This window comes from Anabrus simplex, chromosome 7 (genome assembly GCF_040414725.1).
Source record: "Anabrus simplex isolate iqAnaSimp1 chromosome 7, ASM4041472v1, whole genome shotgun sequence".
Taxonomy (NCBI): Eukaryota; Metazoa; Arthropoda; class Insecta; order Orthoptera; family Tettigoniidae; genus Anabrus; species Anabrus simplex.
The window spans coordinates 19,937,893-19,958,686 of NC_090271.1; positions in this window are offsets into that span (position 1 = coordinate 19,937,893).

The following is a 20,794-nucleotide window of genomic DNA, read 5'->3' on the forward strand; positions in this document are numbered from 1 at the left end:
GTCAGGTTGTGATACTTCAATATATTCTACAGGTGACAGCAGAGATGTGGAGAAATGAAGTGAAACACACTGAGAAGAAGATTGTCGAGTCGGCCAGCTAACTGGGTCATCTTTGAAAATGTCTTTTTCTATCAGCAGAGGCTTTTTTAAATCGTCATATTTTGTATAGGCTACGCGAGATGGACAGTAGCCCACTGGTTTTCTGATTAAACATCATTTATTTAAGCTATTGCATCAGTCTACTTACATACTCACTGTCCACGTATACCGGTAACCTGGTGATTCGATTATTGAAGCATTGTGCAATGATGCGACATACAAACTGAGACAATTTCGAGTGGTCATGAGCATAACTCATAGTCATAGGGTAGGCTAAATAATAATGTTATTGGCTTTATGTCCCACTAACAACTTTTATGGTTTTTTTTGAGATGTCGACGTGCTGAAATTTAGTCCTGCAGGAGCGCTTTTATGTGCCAGTAAATCTACTGACACGAGGCTGTGCACCTTCAAATGCCATCGCACTGAGCTCGGCCCTGTCAAGTTGGGTTCAGAAGGCCAGCGCCTCATCCGTCTGAGCCATTCAGACAGGCGTGGAGGCTAGAGAGCTGAGTTTAAGTAATTGTCGAACGTCAACTAGTTATAAAAATACTGATTGATTAAACTAATACGGTAATTAGAATAACCTAATTGCCTACATACTTACAAGCTAGGTACTTTGGAATTATGTTCTGACTATCTTTTTAACACTGCAAATAAATCCATCTATTATTTAAAACCCCCTGTAAGAAGAGGGCAGTGAATGCGAGTGGATATTATTTTCAAATGAGCTGAGCTCGAGAGTCCATTGTAGCATATGATTTTTCCAGTGTAGCATGAGTCTGTATGTATTGCTTCAGAGGAAGTTTGGCTCCCCGCCAATGTCCATTGTACCGATAATGAGCCGTGTGTGTGTTGTGTCTCACTGATCCGTGACTACGTACGATTCTTTCAGTGTGCCATGATTCACTGTGTCTCGCTGCAACGGAAGCTCGGCTCCCCGCCAGTGTCCATTGTGCCGATAAGGAGCCGTGTGTGTCATGTGGCTCACTGAGCCGTGATTGTGCATGATTTGTGTGCCGTGAGCTTGCCGTTCCTGTGAATCGATTCACTCGGACACTTGAATGAATCGATACACTGCTTCGAATCATGCACTCAGTAGCCAACATTAGTACAGGTACATAGTACATTACCATAAAGACAGATAGCATTGCAAAGTAATTCGTCTTTACCATAATAATAATAATAATCGTATGGCCTCAGTTACAGTGTGTAGACATTTCAAGTTGACGCCATCTGGCTGTCTGCTCGTCAATTTTGACGTTCCGTTTTATTCTAGGCCCACTAGATGGCAGACCGAGTATACCGAAACTCTTGGGCGTCTATGGCTGAGATTTAATTAATTTTGTCAGGTAAACACCAAATGTGTCGCCAGAGATCTTTTACATGCCGATATCGTACGGCATGGAGTGTCGAATGGACTTTTTTCCGCCCTTCAAAAATCCGACTACCTCTGCCGGGTTTGAACCCGCTATCTTGGGATCCGGAGGCCGTCACCCTACCACTGATCCACAGAAGCAGCTGTCTTTACCATGAAATACATCGTCAACATAGATTAGTGAGGTTGGACATCCTGCCCGTCATCATTCATGAGTCGCTGTTGAACATACTGTACTTGTCAAAACTAGTAAGTTTCTATTTTACACAATAATAGTGAAATTTTGATGAAGAAGACATACACCCAGCCCCCGTGTCAGAGATATTAACCAACGGCGGTTCAAATTCGTGACCCTGTCGGGAATCGAACCCGCATCCTGTGACCAAAGGCCAGCACGTTAACCATTTAGCCATGGGGCCGGACAATAATAGTGAAAAACCACGTTCACTGCAGCTATTGTTGACTGGATATTTCTTCTCTTTAAAGAACAGTGAGTACCACGAATTAATATCCTGATTTGTTGATTCCTGTAAACTTTGTATGTACCGGTACGGTGTTGGTTCGCCAGTTCCTAGCGTATCTACTGAATGAAAACTTTGTAGATCAATGGATTCAGTTTTATGTTTATTGCCTTCAGTCGTCACGGCAGTGCTTTCAATGACAACAGTCGCTTCAGTACAATTCCTGTCGAACCTAACCTAACCCTGTGACAATCAGTGGTTTTCGGTGGATCACAACCTAACCTGTCCCTATCAGTGGTTTTCGGAAGAATACAGTGGTTTTGTCACAAGCCAATATAGACTCTTGAATCAATGTGTGAAAATGGGAAAGTGCAGAAAACCCTCTTCAGGAATGCCAATCTCAAAGTCCATAGTCTTTTTAGCGTTGTCACACAGCTGAAATGTCAATTTAGAGGTAATTGTAAAAAGTCTTGTATATAGGCTCTACAGATACATACTACATTACCAATTCCATCTCGATAGCTATGAGACGCACACTGCATAGCGGTTTCGCTCTATAGATAAATCATATTATAGTGAAAAAAATTTGTTTAAAAATATCTGTCTGACATGAAGGTCCAGAAGGAAAATACTTTCATTGGAATTCTTATTTATGTGTTCACCACCCTAGTAGGTTTAAATAAACCTTATAAATGCTTCGTAAGGCCCATTCTCGAATATGGATCTGCATGCTGGGATGCGTACAGGATGGGTTTAATAAATTCCCTAGAGAAAGTTCAAAGAAGAGCGATGCGTTCGTTACTGGGAATAGGAGGAATACCATTAATTGGGAATGTCTTGAATCTAGAAGAACTAGAGCTTGCCTGTGTGGTCTTTATAAGAGCTATACAGAAAGGGCTGCTTGGAGTTGTATTAGGAATAATTTGGAAACTCCCTCATACTTATCGAGAAATTATCATAAGCATAAAAACCAGCATACGGATGTGGGCAAGTTTTCCTTCGTCAACAGGATCGTAAGGGATTGGAATAAATTACCTGCGGCTGTCTTTGATAGATTCCCTTCTGGTATCAAGTCATTTAAGAAGACCATTAGTGTTTGTGTAAAGTGAAAAGTAAAAGTTGTAAATTATGGGCACTGAATTTGTGATTTTCTGCTTGGATTCGATTGTGAAACTGGGAAGATTTTACTTGTGGTATTCTCTTTCCAGGAAATTGCTTGCTGCACTCATGTTTTTGTAATTGTTGTTGTTCTTGGTTAATTAACAATGTTTTAACTTGATTTTTATCACTTGTAACGTTAAGCTAGTAGTAATCTCAATCTATAGTTTTGTAAGCCATAGTGTCAAGTATTGGAAATAATTAAATTGTGTGTGAAACTGTACATGATGCTGGATTTAAAACGACTAGTAGTATTTCTTGTAATATTTTTTATGGAATTCCTTTTTGTACCGATACTTGCGTTGTTGTAGTTGTTGGGTAGTAGGTTTTAACTTTATCATCACTTGTAGTGTTAAGCTAGTAGCAAGTTCAATCTTGTAGTGTTAAGTTCTGGCAATACTTAAGTTGTGTGCGAATATGTATATAATGACACTGGATTTAGAAAGTTAAATTACTAGTATTTCTTGCTCGTTGTAATGTTGTTGTTGTAGGGTAATTACGGTTTAACTTCACTTTATTATCACTTATAATGGTAAGCCAGTAGTAAGGTCAACCTATAATATTGTAAGCCATATTGTTAAGTACTATAAATACACTGACTGACAGTGCAAATGCAACACCAAGAAGGAGTGGTTAGAACCTTATGCCAATTGCAGGGTAGACTGACGTCACTGAGGTATGCTCATGATGTGAAATGCGCCGCTGTGCTGCGCACGTAGCGAACGAAAAATGGGACACGGCGTTGGCGAATGGCCCACTTCGTACCGTGATTTCTCAGCCGACAGTCATTGTAGAACGTGTTGTCGTGTGCCACAGGACACGTGTATAGCTAAGAATGCCAGGCCGCCGTCAACGGAGGTATTTCCAGCAGACAGACGACTTTACGAGGGGTATGGTGATCGTGCTGAGAAGGGCAGGTTGGTCGCTTCGTCAAATCGCAGCCGATACCCATAGGGATGTGTTCACGGTGCAGCGCCTGTGGCGAAGATGGTTGGCGCAGGGACATGTGGCACGTGCGAGGGGTCCAGGCGGAGCCCGAGTGACGTCAGCACGCGAGGATCGGCGCATCCACCACCAAGCGGTGGCAGCCCCACACGCCACGTCAACCGCCATTCTTCAGCATGTGCAAGACACCCTGGCTGTTCCAATATCGACCAGAACAATTTCCCGTCGATTGGTTGAAGGAGGCCTGCACTCCCGGCGGCCGCTCAGAAGACTACCATTGACTCCACAGCATAGACGTGCACGCCTGGCATGGTGCCGGGCTAGAGCGACTTGGATGAGGGAACGGCGGAACGTCGTGTTCTCCGATGAGTCACGCTTCTGTTCTGTCAGTGATAGTCACCGCAGACGAGTGTGGCGTCGGCGTGGAGAAAGGTCAAATCCGGCAGTAACTGTGGAGCGCCCTACCGCTAGACAACGCGGCATCATGGTTTGGGGCGCTATTGCGTATGATTCCACGTCACCTCTAGTGCGTATTCAAGGCACGTTAAATGCCCACCGCTACGTGCAGCATGTGCTGCGGCCGGTGGCACTCCCGTACCTTAAGGGGCTGCCCAATGCTCTGTTTCAGCAGGATAATGCCCGCCCACACACTGCTCGCATCTCCCAACAGGCTTTACGAGGTGTGCAGATGCTTCCGTGGCCAGCGTACTCTCCGGATCTCTCACCAATCGAACACGTGTGGGATCTCATTGGACGCCGTTTGCAACCTCTGCCCCAGCCTCGTACGGACGACCAACTGTGGCAAATGGTTGACAGAGAATGGAGAACCATCCCTCAGGACACCATCCGCACTCTTATTGACTCTGTACCTCGACGTGTTTCTGCGTGCATCGCCGCTCGCGGTGGTCCTACATCCTACTGAGTCGATGCCGTGCGCATTGTGTAACCTGCATATCGGTTTGAAATAAACATCAATTATTCGTCCGTGCCGTCTCTGTTTTTTCCCCAACTTTCATCCCTTTCGAACCACTCCTTCTTGGTGTTGCATTTGCTCTGTCAGTCAGTGTAACTTACATGTCTATGTCTACGTACAAACAGAGCCCATCATGACATACGCCTTAGACATTTTCTGGGAACACGTACCGAAGGATAACCTGGCTAAACTAGAAACAGTGAAGGCCATGCATCTTAAAAAGTTCTGTGCCTGGAAGGAAAACGCTCCTTCGACGTCACAAGGCAACCGTTCTATATAGAACTTCTGCGACGCAATGCCAACCTTTACATCAAGAACTGCAGGATTGAAAAATGGAATATGTAGATAGGTTTTTCACAGTCTAATATACACAGCCGCAAAGATCCTTAGTTATGTAATGGCATGCTGTTGACAGGCAAAACGGCGCCAGCGCCCGCAGCGGCCAGCAAGCTGTAACTGTCAGGAACAATTCTCTACCCAACAGCTGGTTGCACCTTCCCACGTAAATATTAGCCACCGGAACAAGCATATTAATCGTAAATTTTAAGAAAACACGTTGGTACACTAGACTACTTATTGCTACAGCGTGGTAATAATACCGAAGGAAAACAACACCTGATCACACCACTGTCGTAAAGATCTTAGCCATTTTCGGAATCCTATTATAGAACTGAATTTGTTAATTTCACATAATTCACAAACAGAGTAATGAACAATACAAAATTCAAATAACATTCATAGATCTCAACAACCTAAATGACCGAATTTTAAGTACTTTGAGGCTTTTTCTATGTCACTGAAAACTGTCATTCCAAAATTTCTGAATGTAATCTAATCTTAGTTTCACAAATAATTTCAACACTAATGACTTAGTACCATCACAACACGCATGTGATAAATCAGGGAATTAACAGTATACCACATCCAAGCTCGCGACCATTCTCCTTAAACATACAGGAAATTCCTAACAACGGCCCCTGTTCTCTCTATTCTCCTCGACTTCCTACAAGATAATTTCTGCCTCTCTAACAACCGAGCAAGTAGCCGCGCAGTTCAGGTCACGTCGCTGTCAGCTTAACTTGTGGAGACAGTAGGTTCGAACCCCACTGTCAGCAGCTCTGGTTTCCCATTGCCACAACAGGCAGTACCTTAATTAAGGCCACGGTCGCTTCATTCCCACTCCAAAACCTTTCCTTTCCCACCGTTGCCAAATGGACCATCTGTGTCGGTGCGACATATAACTGTGTGCTGTGCTCTTTTGACACCGGTTGATGATCCATTATCGATAACTTTCGTTTTGAAGAAATCTGCGGAGGATTACTTGAAGTGGACCAGCATTGCATACTACTTGTTCCCTCTGTTGACATAAACTGGCTGTCTTCAAAATGACTCGAACATAACTTTATGTTATTGTACAATTAGTTCGTCAGTAAAACAGCCCTCCAACTATTTACAAGCAATTTCTTTCTTTCTTAATCCGTTCACCCTCCAGGGTGGTTTTTCCCTCGGACTCAGCGAGGATCCCAAACTCTACGGACTCAAGGGCAGTGACCTGGAGCTTGAGACTTTGGGTCGGGGATACAACTGGGCAGGAGGAGAAGTTTCGCGCCCAGGCGGCCTTATCTGTTACGCTGAACAGGGGCTTTGTGGGGATGGGAAGATTAGAAGGGAGAATAAGGAAGAGGGAAGGAAGCAGCCGTGGCCGTAAGTCAGGTACTATCCCTGCATTTTCCAGGAGAAGTGGGAACCCACAGAAAACCACTTCGAGGATGGCTGAGGTGGGAATCGAAACCCCTCTACTCACTTGACCTTCCGAGGCTGAATGGGCACCGTCCCAGCTGTCGTACCACTTTTTCAAATTTCATGACAGAGCCGGAGTTCAAAACCGGGACTCTGGGGGGTGGCAGCTAATCATACTAACCACTGCACCACTGAGGCGGACAAACAATTTTACCGCTACGTGTTAGAAGGTACGATTACGTTAATACGTTATTTAGTTTCATAATTGGATGGATTTCCCTTTGAGTTACATTCCTGGATCATTTATAAACGAAATATCTAAAGTTACATTTCTGAATCTTCACCATATTGTTCTGTTATCCGAAAATGTAAACAGTAGTTCGAGCTTTACTGTACAAGATCTTTAGAAAACCTAAACAATGATAGCTCTGGTGTCTTCTTGTAATTGAGCAGTTTATTGCGCCACAGACACTTCTCCATTCATAAATTCCTTGTTAATTTAATAGAAAACCAATCATCTATAATGGAATTACCACACGCTTACCTCGAAAAAGGTATACCAACTTCCACATCCCAGTAGACCAGTAGCTTGCTGGCCACGTGGAGCGCTGCAATCGCATAGATGAAAAAAAATGAGCCTTGTTCCATGACTGTGTACATTTGACTATAGGTTTTAACCAAATAGACAACATGATGACGTCAGAATGGTTGAATACTGATTACGAACTTCGGCATATCAGAACGCATTTCTCGTTAAATGTTCATAAAACCATTGAAAAGGGCAGGAAAAACAATATCACTACGACAGGCATACAAAGACGAGTTATGTCATCTATTTATAAGGAATCCTGCAGACCAGCACGGGTCCTCTAATTATTATTATTATTATTATTATTATTATTATTATTATTATTATTATTATTTTATGTTATAACTAGCTGATGTACCCGTGCTTCGCTACGGGATTCTCAGAAAGACTGACTTTGTGGTTTTCTTAACCTGAAATCAACATAGGTCATTACAAAAACGTAAGTATGAATGTAGCGATTAAAAGCAATGCTATCATATAAAATACTCGATCAAATGGAAAGCCGCACGTTTTATCACTTTTAACGAACAGTGCTGCGGTTAGATTGCGGTGCCAATCTAATAGTCCAAAGTTCCAGAGCTGGGATGAGCAGGCCGCATATTGCCATGAACACTCATCTGCCATTATTCCGCTAAATATGCACACTGTTCATTCCAATCAGTGCCTCAGAGTAGGGATTGAATAGCCCGAATGCTATGATGATCCAGTGTGTTACGTACCAGTAGTATCAGAAAATTTATAAACCAGGGGAATGGCATGCTAAAGAAGAAAGTTATCTAACTCCCCAGCTACTTTCCATCAATATTCAGGCAGGCTGTTACACTCTGTACGACTGGGCGAGTTGACCGTGTGGTTAGCGGTGCGCAGCTGTGAGCTTGCATCCGAGAGATAGTGGATTCGAACCCCATTGTCGGCAGAGCTGATGATGGTATTCCGTGGTTTCCCACTTTCACACCAGTCAAATGCTCGGCCTGTACCTCAATTAAGGCCTAAGGTACTCCTAGCCCTTTCCTATCCCATCGTCGCCATAAAACCTATCTATGTCGGTGCGACGTAAATCAAATAAAAATTACTCTGTACGCAGCAGTAATCCTATCTACCGGAGATGAAGGGCAACAGATGACACAAAGCACATCACGACAAACAATGGTCAATGTAATGTTATTGTTGATCAATGTTATGAGCTTTCTGTATTGTAGGCCTTCACATTTAGTTTTCTTTCAACTCTGTGATTTGTAAAATATTTCATACCATAAACTGTAGTTTCTTATTCTCCGACTTTACATACCGATTTTCATTAAATACTGTTTACCCATTTCTGGTTACTCGGCGCTGATATGGACTTAGTAACAAAAATCCAAAATCATTAATATCTTTGTGATCATAGCCAGTACGGTAACAATGTATAAGACATGAATAATAGGAAATTTAATACTATATAACCCTAGTTATGTAGCATTCATCGATTACACCTCTAATAAGAAATATTTGAGAATTACATTTTAGGTCTTCCCCTAAACTACCATTTCACTCAGCGTGAATAAAATAATTTACAGCCTAGACTATAGCGACTTATTTCCTGACTTTGCAAACCGATTTTCATCAAGATAGGACTACTAATAACAATATTTGAGAATTATATTTTAGGCCTTCCCCTAAACTACCATTTCACTCAGCGTGAGTAAAATGATTTATAGCCAGATTGTAGAGGCTCATCCCCCGACTTCACATACCGATTTTCATTAGACCACTAATAACATAAATAGTAGAGAATTCAATTTTAGGCCTTCCCCTAAACTACCATTTCACTTAGCGTGAGTAAAATGATTTATAGCCTAGATTGTAGAGGCTCATCCCCTGACTTCACATACCGATTTTCATTAAATTCTCTTCAACCGTTTTCTCGTGATGCGTGTACAGACAGACAGACAGACAGACAGACAGACAGACAGACAGACAGACAGACAGACAGACAGACAGACAGACAGACAGACAGACAGACAGACAGACAGACAGACAGACAGACAGACAGACAGACAGAAATTACGGAAAAGTAAAAAGTGCATTTTCTTGTTACTATGGACATGACCGATACAGAAATACCATTATTTTCAAATTCTGAGCAATGTACAGACAAAACTCTTATTTTATATATAGATTACTTGTCAGACTATCATGTGAGTTATACCAACGTTAATGGTCAACTTTTGTACTTTGTAACAAGTCTTGGATGATTTTTACATCAAATCAATTTTCTTCATGGCACAATTCTAACTTTCTGCTCCAAGAGTTCGATTACGTTGACAATTGATTGGTTTTAGTTTCTTCCTTTCCACGTTCCTCGTCTGAAGTCACACAAGTCAATAGTTTTGTAATTAATATTAGGGATTTCCAGGCCATGAGGCGTGAATACAGTTTTGTTCTCACTGGGGCTGTGAGTGCGAGCGAGATTTCGTTTTATTGATGACTCCCACCACAAATAAAACTCCCACTCATCAATTACAGCCAAAGCCAGTTGATTGCTGATTCATGGGTACCGACATGTCAAACAGCTATCCGATCACGGGCATGGATTTAAATGCGCATTTGTAACTTTTAATGTTATCGAAAGTATTCCAGTGGAAATCCAGTTTGTTTCCAATGTTGATGCAGTGTGATTGACACTGTAACTTGCCTCTTTCGTGTTCGACCAGAAAAGTGCTATTTCTTTTTGACATTGCTCGTTACACGTAATTTATTCATTTACATCAGGGCTTTCAGCTCGCCGTGCACAAAAAATAAACAAATGGACTGGCTATTCGGGATATCACAATAACCAGTGGCATGATTGTTATCACATTTTTTAAAATTTTAACGCCGCACCGACACTGATAGTTCTTTCGGCGACGATGAGACAGGGAGGAATCTCCTGTAGTCTTGATTAAGGTACAGCCCCAGTATTTGCCTGGTATGAACATGGAAAACCATTGAAAACCATACTCAGGTTTAACGACAGTTGGGCTCGAACTCACTATCTTCCTAAACTCATTTATATTTCCAAACAAGTGGGCCAATGTTATGACACAGGCTAAACACATTGAGAAAAGATAAATATATATAGCTGTCATAGCTGACAGGCATAAAGTTTTCCTACAGATTTTACTGGCTTCTCGAATGCAGGCTGACAGCCTGACACACCCGTGTACACTACCTGATCAAAAGTAACCTCAAACCCCTCTGCTAACGAAAGGCTAGGTATTGCAACGACCACCGCGGTTGCTATAAAAGACGCCTGTGGACTCAGTGTTGTGTGGTGCTCCGAAATACCTGCGGAATGGAAGGAACAAGGCAGCATTGAAACTTCGAACTCGCTATGGTTAATGTTTAGCAGATCACTAAGCAATCAGTCGAAGCCCTTCTCAAGTTGCCAAAGATGGAAGCGAGAAGGCACAATCAGAATGCAACCACCGCGGGTAGAGGAGTTTGTTTGCCAATAGTACCGTCGGCCATTAAAGAAAACATTACTCGAAAACAGCACAACATCCTGTGATACTCTCACTAATTCTGCTATGTGCCGGGTGATAGGAGTGTGGCTCAAGGCTCAGGCACCCATTTGTAAACCGTGTATATCGCCAGTGAGTCTTAGGTGGTGTAAAGAGCGTCAGTATTATTCTGTGAACGACAGGAGACGCGTGAATAATAGCAGTACGCCTCAGTGAGATGGGAGAGTTTCGGTGTGGTAAATTGCAGGAACAGCGCCCACGATGAGAACCGGCAGAGGTCGAGAGCATCGTGATGGGTGTGGGTCTGATTTGACATGAATATGCCTTAAGCCTGGGGGTTATACGAAAATTTTGGTAACGTGACAAGATGTCTGATGCAAGTGACGTCACAATAGTCCTTACCGTAGGCTTTGGTAGCCAAAGATGCTGCGGCTGTGAATTTGTATAAATAGAGTATCTTGAAGTTGAAAGTGAACCGACAGTAACGCCACTATAGTCGTTACCGTAGGCCTTGGCCGCCAAATATATTGCGGCTGTAGATTTGTAGAGATAAAGTGTATTGAAATAGAAAGTGAACCGACAGTAACGCCACTATAGTCGTTACCGTAGGCCTTGGCCGCCAAATATACTGCGGCTGTGGATTTGTGTAGATAAAGTGTGTTGAAATAGCAAGTGTACATTCAGTGTTGTCACATTATTCGTTACAATAGTTCTTGGTCGCCAAAGATCCTGTGGCTATGGATTTGTATAAATAGAGTGTGTTGAAATAGAATTGCCGTTGTGACGATCCGGCACCGGACATTCTCCTTCATATACATAGTTGTAATAAAGGGCGCAGGTCATCATGTCGGAAAGACACTCGGAGGATGGTTTTGAATTGGTATCCCAATAATTTGATCCACTTTTACATTATTGACACTAAATAAATCTTCATGCTGGGAAGACGTGTGATGAAGAAGGAAACTCGTACCTACCTACATTCTCATAATGTGTTAGGTATTCAGCAGAACACTCTTTTGAAACTGTATACAAGTGGACGGGTTTAGAATGACTGTGGCTAATAAAATAAAGGTGTGAAGTGGCCTGGTGCAGGCATTTCGAGTTGACAGTGTTTAGGCGACGCGCGCGGCTATGAGGATGAATTATAATGATGAAGACGGCAAAACACACCCAGCCCTCGAGCCATCCGAATTAACAAATGAACGTTAAAATCCACGAGTGAACCGAGAATGGAACCTGAGACCATCTGCATCAAAGACGAGCACGCTAACAATTTAGCCATGGAGCGGGTCAGTATGGCTAATCAACTGATCAGAGTGTTCCGGAATGGCACCAGTACAAGCTATACAATCAGCTAATCGATTACAGAGTTGTGTCCCCATTGCCAGTTCCGTGTACGTTGATGTTCTTATGAGCATAACGTAAGTGTTCGGCGCGCAGTCTATATGATGTATGCAGTATATGACGCCTGGTCTGCTGTTACAAACGTTGACACCTGTTATAACACCTCTGTCCCTAAAGAGTTCGTAGCTGAAGTTTTAAACATTGCTTGATAGATGTGAGCAACCTGATATAATACGGTGAATATTTTGAGCTAATCCGGGGCAATGGCAGGAAGACTGTGATGAAATGTTTGAAATCTTCAAGAGAAATCTGTAGTTGTTCCAGTTAGCTGTAACCTGATCTTGAGCAGCGAAGACAAAGCTAACAGTTCCTGGGAAAAATGCACAGTCATTCAGGCATGTGTGTGGTGAATGCTTTTGGACACGCGGGACTCATCCAGCATATGAGGGTACTTTCACCGAAGAGATTTCTCTTTACATTCAGTGATATTAGCTGTCGTTTTGAGCCAGAACATATCTGGATGATTCTGGTGATGTCAAATAGAGTGATTTGAAAACCAAATCTGCATCAGAGATTGCTTTATGGGCGTTGGAAATCTTCATCCGTTCATGTAAGTGTTCAGGTAGACTTATAATTTGGTTATTGTGGAGATTTATTATGCAAATAATAATAATACATTCATTCATTCATGTCGTATCGGGCAACTTTGGACCATGTCATTTCAACTGACTATTTCTGGCTTTGATGTCAGCCCAGTACTTCCGCATGCGTTCTCGGTGTCGTTCTTTCCTCTCCTGCGTCCATGCCTTTCCTGTTTTTAATTCTGGCTTGGCTCGCAAATCCTGGAACGCCTGAAGTATCTTTTTAAGTGTGGCACGCTCCTGGATGTCATTATGTGTGATCCCCGTTTCTTCATGGTCTCTATCCACCTCAATGAACAAAGCCCCGTTGGTGTTCTTCTGCTGTCAGATATTTATGATGTGGATTGTCAGTCTTGTTTGGTGCATTCTTGTCGCAGGATGGAATCTTTAAACATCTCTACGTGGTAGTATACTTCGTCGTTATGTCATCATTTGTACTCCCCATTGTCTTGTAACATTATTACATTAACTAAAATAAAATTTGAAATCAGACTCCCCACTATAAAATGTCAATCCTACACTGACTGACAGAGCAAATGCAACACCAAGAAGGAGTGGTTCGAAAGGGATGAAAGTTGGGGAAAAACAGAGACGGCACGGACGAATAATTGATGTTTATTTCAAACCGATATGCAGGTTATGCAATGCGCACGGCATCGACTCCGTAGGATGTAGGACCACCGCGAGCGGCGATGCACGCAGAAACACGTCGAGGTACAGAGTCAATAAGAGTGCGGATGGTGTCCTGAGGGATGGTTCTCCATTCTCTGTCAACCATTTGCCACAGTTGGTCGTCCGTACGAGGCTGGGGCTGAGTTTGCAAACGGCGTCCAATGAGATCCCACACGTGTTCGATTGGTGAGAGATCCGGAGAGTACGCTGGCCACGGAAGCATCTGTACACCTCGTAGAGCCTGTTGGGAGATGCGAGCAGTGTGTGGGCGGGCATTATCCTACTGAAACAGAGCATTGGGCAGCCCCTGAAGGTACGGGAGTGCCACCGGCCGCAGCACATGCTGCACGTAGCGGTGGGCATTTAACGTGCCTTGAATACGCACTAGAGGTGACGTGGAATCATACGCAATAGCGCCCCAAACCATGATGCCGCGTTGTCTAGCGGTAGGGCGCTCCACAGTTACTGCCGGATTTGACCTTTCTCCACGCCGACGCCACACTCCTCTGCGGTGACTATCACTGACAGAACAGAAGCGTGACTGATCGGAGAACACGACGTTCCGCCATTCCCTCATCCAAGTCGCTCTAGCCCGGCACCATGCCAGGCGTGCACGTCTATGCTGTGGAGTCAATGGTAGTCTTCTGAGCGGACGCCGGGAGTGCAGGCCTCCTTCAACCAATCGACGGGAAATTGTTCTGGTCGATATTGGAACAGCCAGGGTGTCTTGCACATGCTGAAGAATGGCGGTTGACGTGGCGTGCGGGGCTGCCACCGCTTGGCGGCGGATGCGCCGATCCTCGCGTGCTGACGTCACTCGGGCTGCGCCTGGACCCCTCGCACGTGCCACATGTTCCTGCGCCAACCATCTTCGCCACAGGCGCTGCACCGTGGACACATCCCTATGGGTATCGGCTGCGATTTGACGAAGCGACCAACTTGCCCTTCTCAGCCCGATCACCATACCCCTCGTAAAGTCGTCTGTCTGCTGGAAATGCCTCCGTTGACGGCGGCCTGGCATTCTTAGCTATACACGTGTCCTGTGGCACACGACAACACGTTCTACAATGACTGTCGGCTGAGAAATCACGGTACGAAGTGGGCCATTCGCCAACGCCGTGTCCCATTTATCGTTCGCTACGTGCGCAGCACAGCGGCGCATTTCACATCATGAGCATACCTCAGTGACGTCAGCCTACCCTGCAATTGGCATAAAGTTCTGACCACTCCTTCTTGGTGTTGCATTTGCTCTGTCAGTCAGTGTAAATTATGTGTCTGGACGGCATATCGAAAATGAATTCAGAACATTTGTCTACATTTTCTATGGATCATTTTAAAAATGAGTCTATATTGGGATGTCGTCGTCGGGTTTACTTTTGCTGCCTCGCATATGCTGTGTGTGACTGTTGTGGACTCTGACGCCATCTGTCAGTGAATTAACTTACTAGTCTTGTGTACGGACTCTCTCAACAGAGCGCACGTTATTCACCCGACACTAACGATTGTGTGGTCACCTTCAGAATACGTCTGTCTGCGATTAGACTGAGCTTAGCGTGGACATGTCTGTCCTCATCTGCTGAGATGGAGGGAACTCCCACAGGGATCGGTTAAGTCCAATTTAAGAATCCCTTTTAGGGATTAAATATTTTTGGGTGTTCTAATGTAATCTAAGAATGTAAGATTTATAGTTAATTTAAACTGTTCATTTGTTTGGTGTTACCAGTGTATGGGTCAGTACGGGTAAGTTGCTATGGATATCTCACCACTCCTCAAGTACTACCTTTTATATATCGTCGCTGGAAAGGTAAAAGGTTGTATTCCACAAAGCTCTTCCTATCAATTATTCTCCTTAAAACTGGTCACGCCTCCCAGCCACGTATGGATATGCTGTCCATCAGAACAAATTTTGTTGTGTTCAGTTTCCTATGCCCAAGTGTAAAGGAAAATGAACCTTACAGTACCGTACTGTAGGAATGTACGTTTGCATTACGTATTTACGCACTCCTAGTGTACAATGCATGTAAGGTTCATTGTCGTTTAATCGTCGACATAGGAAAACGAACACAACGGACATTGTTCTGATGGACTGCGTATCCATATGTGGCTGGGAGGCGTGACCAGTCTTGAGGAGAATAATCGATAGGAAGAGCTTTGTGGAATACAACCTTTTACCTTTCCAGCGACGATATTTTTTTGTCTCGTAATTTTCCTTTATTCCTCGTTTACTTTATTTTGATGTTTGTAGTGATATTTATGGGTTTATATTCTCCTTAGTTTACGCCGTTTGAGCACCTCAGGTTATATTTTGGGTGGGTGATACCTTCACTAGGAATTGATATTGTGCCCTTTAAGGCAACAACTGCGGTGATCTCTTCTTTGTTCTGTGCGCCGGCTGCTCCTGTAATAAATGACATGTAAATAATACTCACCGCTGCATGTAGACTCTTCTTTCTCAGTCGTGCCCGTCCGTTATCCCCGGAGAGGCCACCCGCTGATCAAGGAGTGAGGGAATGAAAAGAAGGTATAAACTAACTAAAATGACGGTACCCAAGACTGAATTAAAATTTAAAATAGAAGACTAATTTATGAAATAAAATGCAAAATGCTAAAAGTGAACGTAAACTGAACTAGTGAAAAATGTAAACAAGATGAAATAAATAAATGAGACTAATAAAATTAAGATTGAGGATCTGCCTTACAAAACAATCATAATCTGCCTAAATAACTGACTGAAAGTCAAACACCTTAATTAAAATATACCAGACTATCATGACACTGTCTTCAAGTTAAATAACATGACTCAGTTTAAAACTCTGGTCAGAAAGACCACCTTCTTGAAATACAGAATTACATTATGGAGAAAAATCTCTCAAAATAAATTTAAAAGTAGTTGAATCACAATAAAGTAATTTAAATTTGTTATGCCATAAAACCACTGACTTATAGGAGTTATCAAATGTTTATCACATGTGGCTCATTTGGTAAAATACCCAAATTTAAATAATCATGGACTGCACTACGCAAGTGTATCACATAAGGAATAATTCGAAGAAAACAGAACAGCCATGAACATCACACTTCATTTCCGACATAACCATTGTCTTATTCAAAACCTCATGGTTAAACAAAATTAACTATCGAAACATCACTCTGAGTGTATCCAACCACTCATCTAAATTTTAAACTTCATTTGCATGTCTGTGATAGACTGGACTTCATAAGAATAAACCAAAAATTAGGCCAAGTGCCTGATGTTAACATTATCGAATGATAGCGATCCTTGTACATTAAAATTTCTATTGACTTTGCCGCTAACTGCATTTCATTATCAATTCATAGATTTGTGGTACCACCACTAGATGGAGGCAGATGCCATCTTATTTACCATTCATTGCGGCAGTTTTATACAATTGGTTTATTTAAAGATCGCTTCATTTCTAAATAAAATGTAGTGGAGTTTTAAAAAAAAGTTTGGTAATTACTTAAATGCCTGGTATGAGCATACCACTACTATTGTTTCGACTGTGACATAATCGATGATTCATAAACCTAACATCTGAAATCTTATTTACAACATTACATTAATTAACGGAGAAACACTGCTCCGACAAAGAAAATACAGGGATCAAAACAAACTAGCCTATCTACTCCTATCTATTTACAACAAATCAAATATAAATAATTCACATACGCTTGCGTCCTACAAATACACGGTAAAAGTACAATCAAAAAGAAAGACAAATAAGCAAACTAGATCCCACCATCGCGGCCTACTGGAAATTAATAAGGATAGAATGCGCAAAACAAACTCGGAGTCTCCAGAAAAATATACCCCGCTGCGAGTAGCAAAAAAAATATATTGCGAATTTGACGGCAATCTCAAACCTCAGACGATAAATGTCTGGACATGGTAACTATTTAACCTTTACAGACAAATTACTGTTATTTCATGGCATCCATGACTCTACATAATTATTCAAAACACATTGACTCGTCGCTCTGTTCACCTTGTACACTGGCTAGCATTATTTGCCGAGCATCTACTTTCCCTGGAATTATTTAAACAAATACAGGCTCCTGCCTGTAGTACCATAACCCATGTCGTAACACATTTAACACCCGTGGCTAAATTCTTCATTTCACAATTCTATCTACTCATTAATTCTCGACGTCATTATTATTCATTATTCTCACAATACAGCCTCGCTCGTATCCGGGGGGCAAAAATATCTGTCGTGCACATTACGACTTCTTACGACAGTATCATGACATGGTCCAAATCATATTTCCATCATCAACGTAGATCATCAGGGATATTAATCATCTAGCTCGATCTCTCGATCATTCACTGCTATTAACACATCACAAAAATTACAGAGCTGACTCATCAATGGCGCTCACTTGTTTCAAAAAAAAAATAATGACGAGATTGCCTCTCAAAACACAGATGTTGAAACATGTGTAACCGCAACTACACAGAAATGCGTCTACCAAAAATCGTCGCAAAAATACGCGGGATTAGTACCATCATAACCGGTCATCTGAAGGATGATTCCCCAACATAAAACAAACTGAAAGCGCAAAAATAACAAAATAAACATTGAAAACATCGCGACGGCGTCTATAAGATCAAACTCCAACAAAAGTGACTCAAAAACCAACGATCTAAAACATGATGAAAATGATAATAATAAAACTGGCATAACACTCGTAGATCAAATATCATAGCTGCCTAACTGTCACAGTGACATACTACAGAAATAAACCATAAATACACGCAAACAAACATCTACTTAACAAAATGCACAAATAATCCTAACTGAAAGTGCAACATTAACATAATTATTATTATTATTATTATTATTATTATTATTATTATTATTATTATTATTATTATTATTATTATAGTTACAAATATCAACCGTGAATTATTTACAATCCTACCTAATCCTTTAAACTACATTGATCATCGATTAAGCACAGTCCTACATATTTATTTACATTATTTAATGATGCTCATACCTGTGATGGTGGAGGCAGGTCAGCTCACCCTCCGGCCCCGGTCATGGTGGAAATTAGAATTCCATCTTCAAGCTGATGTGGTATTCCAAATTTTTACACACGCAAATTTGACACATTCTTGCCATGCCGTGACACACGTTTCTATTAGCATAAAACACTCGCATTTCTCTCACTCCAGTGAAAGTTAGAAGATGCCACTGCAGACTCCTGTTGTGAAGCTGGACGGTCGCCTCGCTATCTACCTGGAAATCACCTGTTGGTCTGCTCGCCTCTCTCAGCTTTGTTTACCTTGCCAGCTTACAGAACATTAACCCCACTGGGACATAACTGTTTCCTCAAGGTTTACTATTGCGGCCTTCATTGAAGAAAGACATACTCCTCCCTATCTGTCTTTAGTAGTTTCTGTCCGTAAATATTTCGCTTGCCAAAACAGTTTATAGAATGGTAGCACCAAGCTAAAATACAGTTTATGTTGTGGAGAAAATTTTATACTGATCTCACATGTAACACTCCCCGCTGGTTAGAAATGTTTTTTTTATGTAAATATGCTGAAAACATGGACTTGTTTCCCTCGACTAGTAATGTGAGTTCATTTAAGTTGAAAGTGTAGCTCTTGCCTGCTCCCCCTGCATTTACAGTAAAAGTCTGTTAAAGTGTTCATTTTCTGAAATGCTATTCTCCCAAGTAAATAATACAAGGCTTTCTAAAGTGCCTACAAGTGTCTAATCGCTTTCTTACCAGCCAAAAGTAAATCTGACTAAATAAATTAGCTGTCACACTCTGTCATTCTGTCAAACGTAGATACACTGAGATTATTACTGAATCACTGCGAATTAGTCAAGACACACTGTCAATACTCAAGCCAACAACTGAGAATTCATAAACACTGAGACTTACAGAATCACTGCCAAGTCTCAACAAAACAACTGAGAACTCTGAAGACACTGAGAACGACTGAGAACTTGGAAAGACTGAGAATTCGACCCACTGGTCGCTGGTTTTTGTAAAGATTCCTCCCACCACCTGGAAAATAGTTCCGTGGAAGGGATGTGGCGTAATGATCTAGTCCTCGGGAGCGCTTTCTCGTACATCCGTGGGTCATGGTTTTCAAAATTCATATGCAAAACTTCCTAAATTTTGTCTGACTCACATGTGATATTGCGCCGCGGGAAATGATCGCAGGATAATCCACACGACGGCGCGCGTCACTGGTGTTATTTTCTTCCGGTGGATGGCCTCATTCTGCCATGACAGCTCCTCCTTCCGGGTCCTATTACTCCTCCGTGTGAAGTTGAATTTTATCAATTAGGCACTAATTTACCACAGATTCGCACTGATAATTCACCAAATATTATAAAGAAATCAGGACACTGTTTTCCACTACCACACCGGGCTTCAGATCGCGGAATACTGACTGTAGATTTCCCGGTATGACAGCTCATTCAAATTTAGAATTTTCTGATTGGCTGAGACTTTCGCGCCCTTCCAAACGTGGCTGCTTCCACTTCCTCCCAAGGATTGGCGGTTGTTGTCGTTGTCCCCTATTGTCCTAGCTAAGTAGGTCAGGCTTCAACGCGTGCTTTTCTCGTGAGAACGAACAGCAAGTCGCCGCTCCTAGGCGGTGTCATAAAATTTATTGGAAGGAACCCTAAGGATGGTTTACAAGTTGGTCGTGCTTAGAGAAGAGTTTCATGGATTCTCCTCGCCGTCAGGCTGGCGCCAGAAAGTTCCTTTGTGACTGCTAGTTTCACAGCCTCACTGTGGTATCTCATATGCGAAATATTCAATTTAATTGTGAATTAACTTAGGCAAATTCGCTTATGGGTGCAATATAAACCTTCACCTTTTATTTGATTTTCGTCCGACACTTACATTTGTTAATTTCGTTGTACTTAATATCTTGGTAAACATTACTCATTGGTGCACCAACCCAGATCCAATTAATTTAGTAATCCATTTTAAAATATTGTATTCATTTTGAGATCACAAATTTATCTATTTTACAAGTTTTCTTATATTTTCACCTGTTAATGTTCTTTGGAAAATCATCTCCTCAGATTAATTATACATTTACGTTAAAGTGTACTGGTGATTTGTTTTGGTAGTTATGGTCAGTATTATCCCGGGGTGTCTGGATCTTATAGTAAAACTTTGGTGGGTTTTCAGCACAGATTCCGCTTGTGTATGGGTAAGTTAATTTACTTTGGGGGTTTGTGTGTTGTATATTTTATTTGTGCACCATTCCATTTCCGCTGTTGACGTGACCTTTTGGCGTTTGTTGAAGATAACG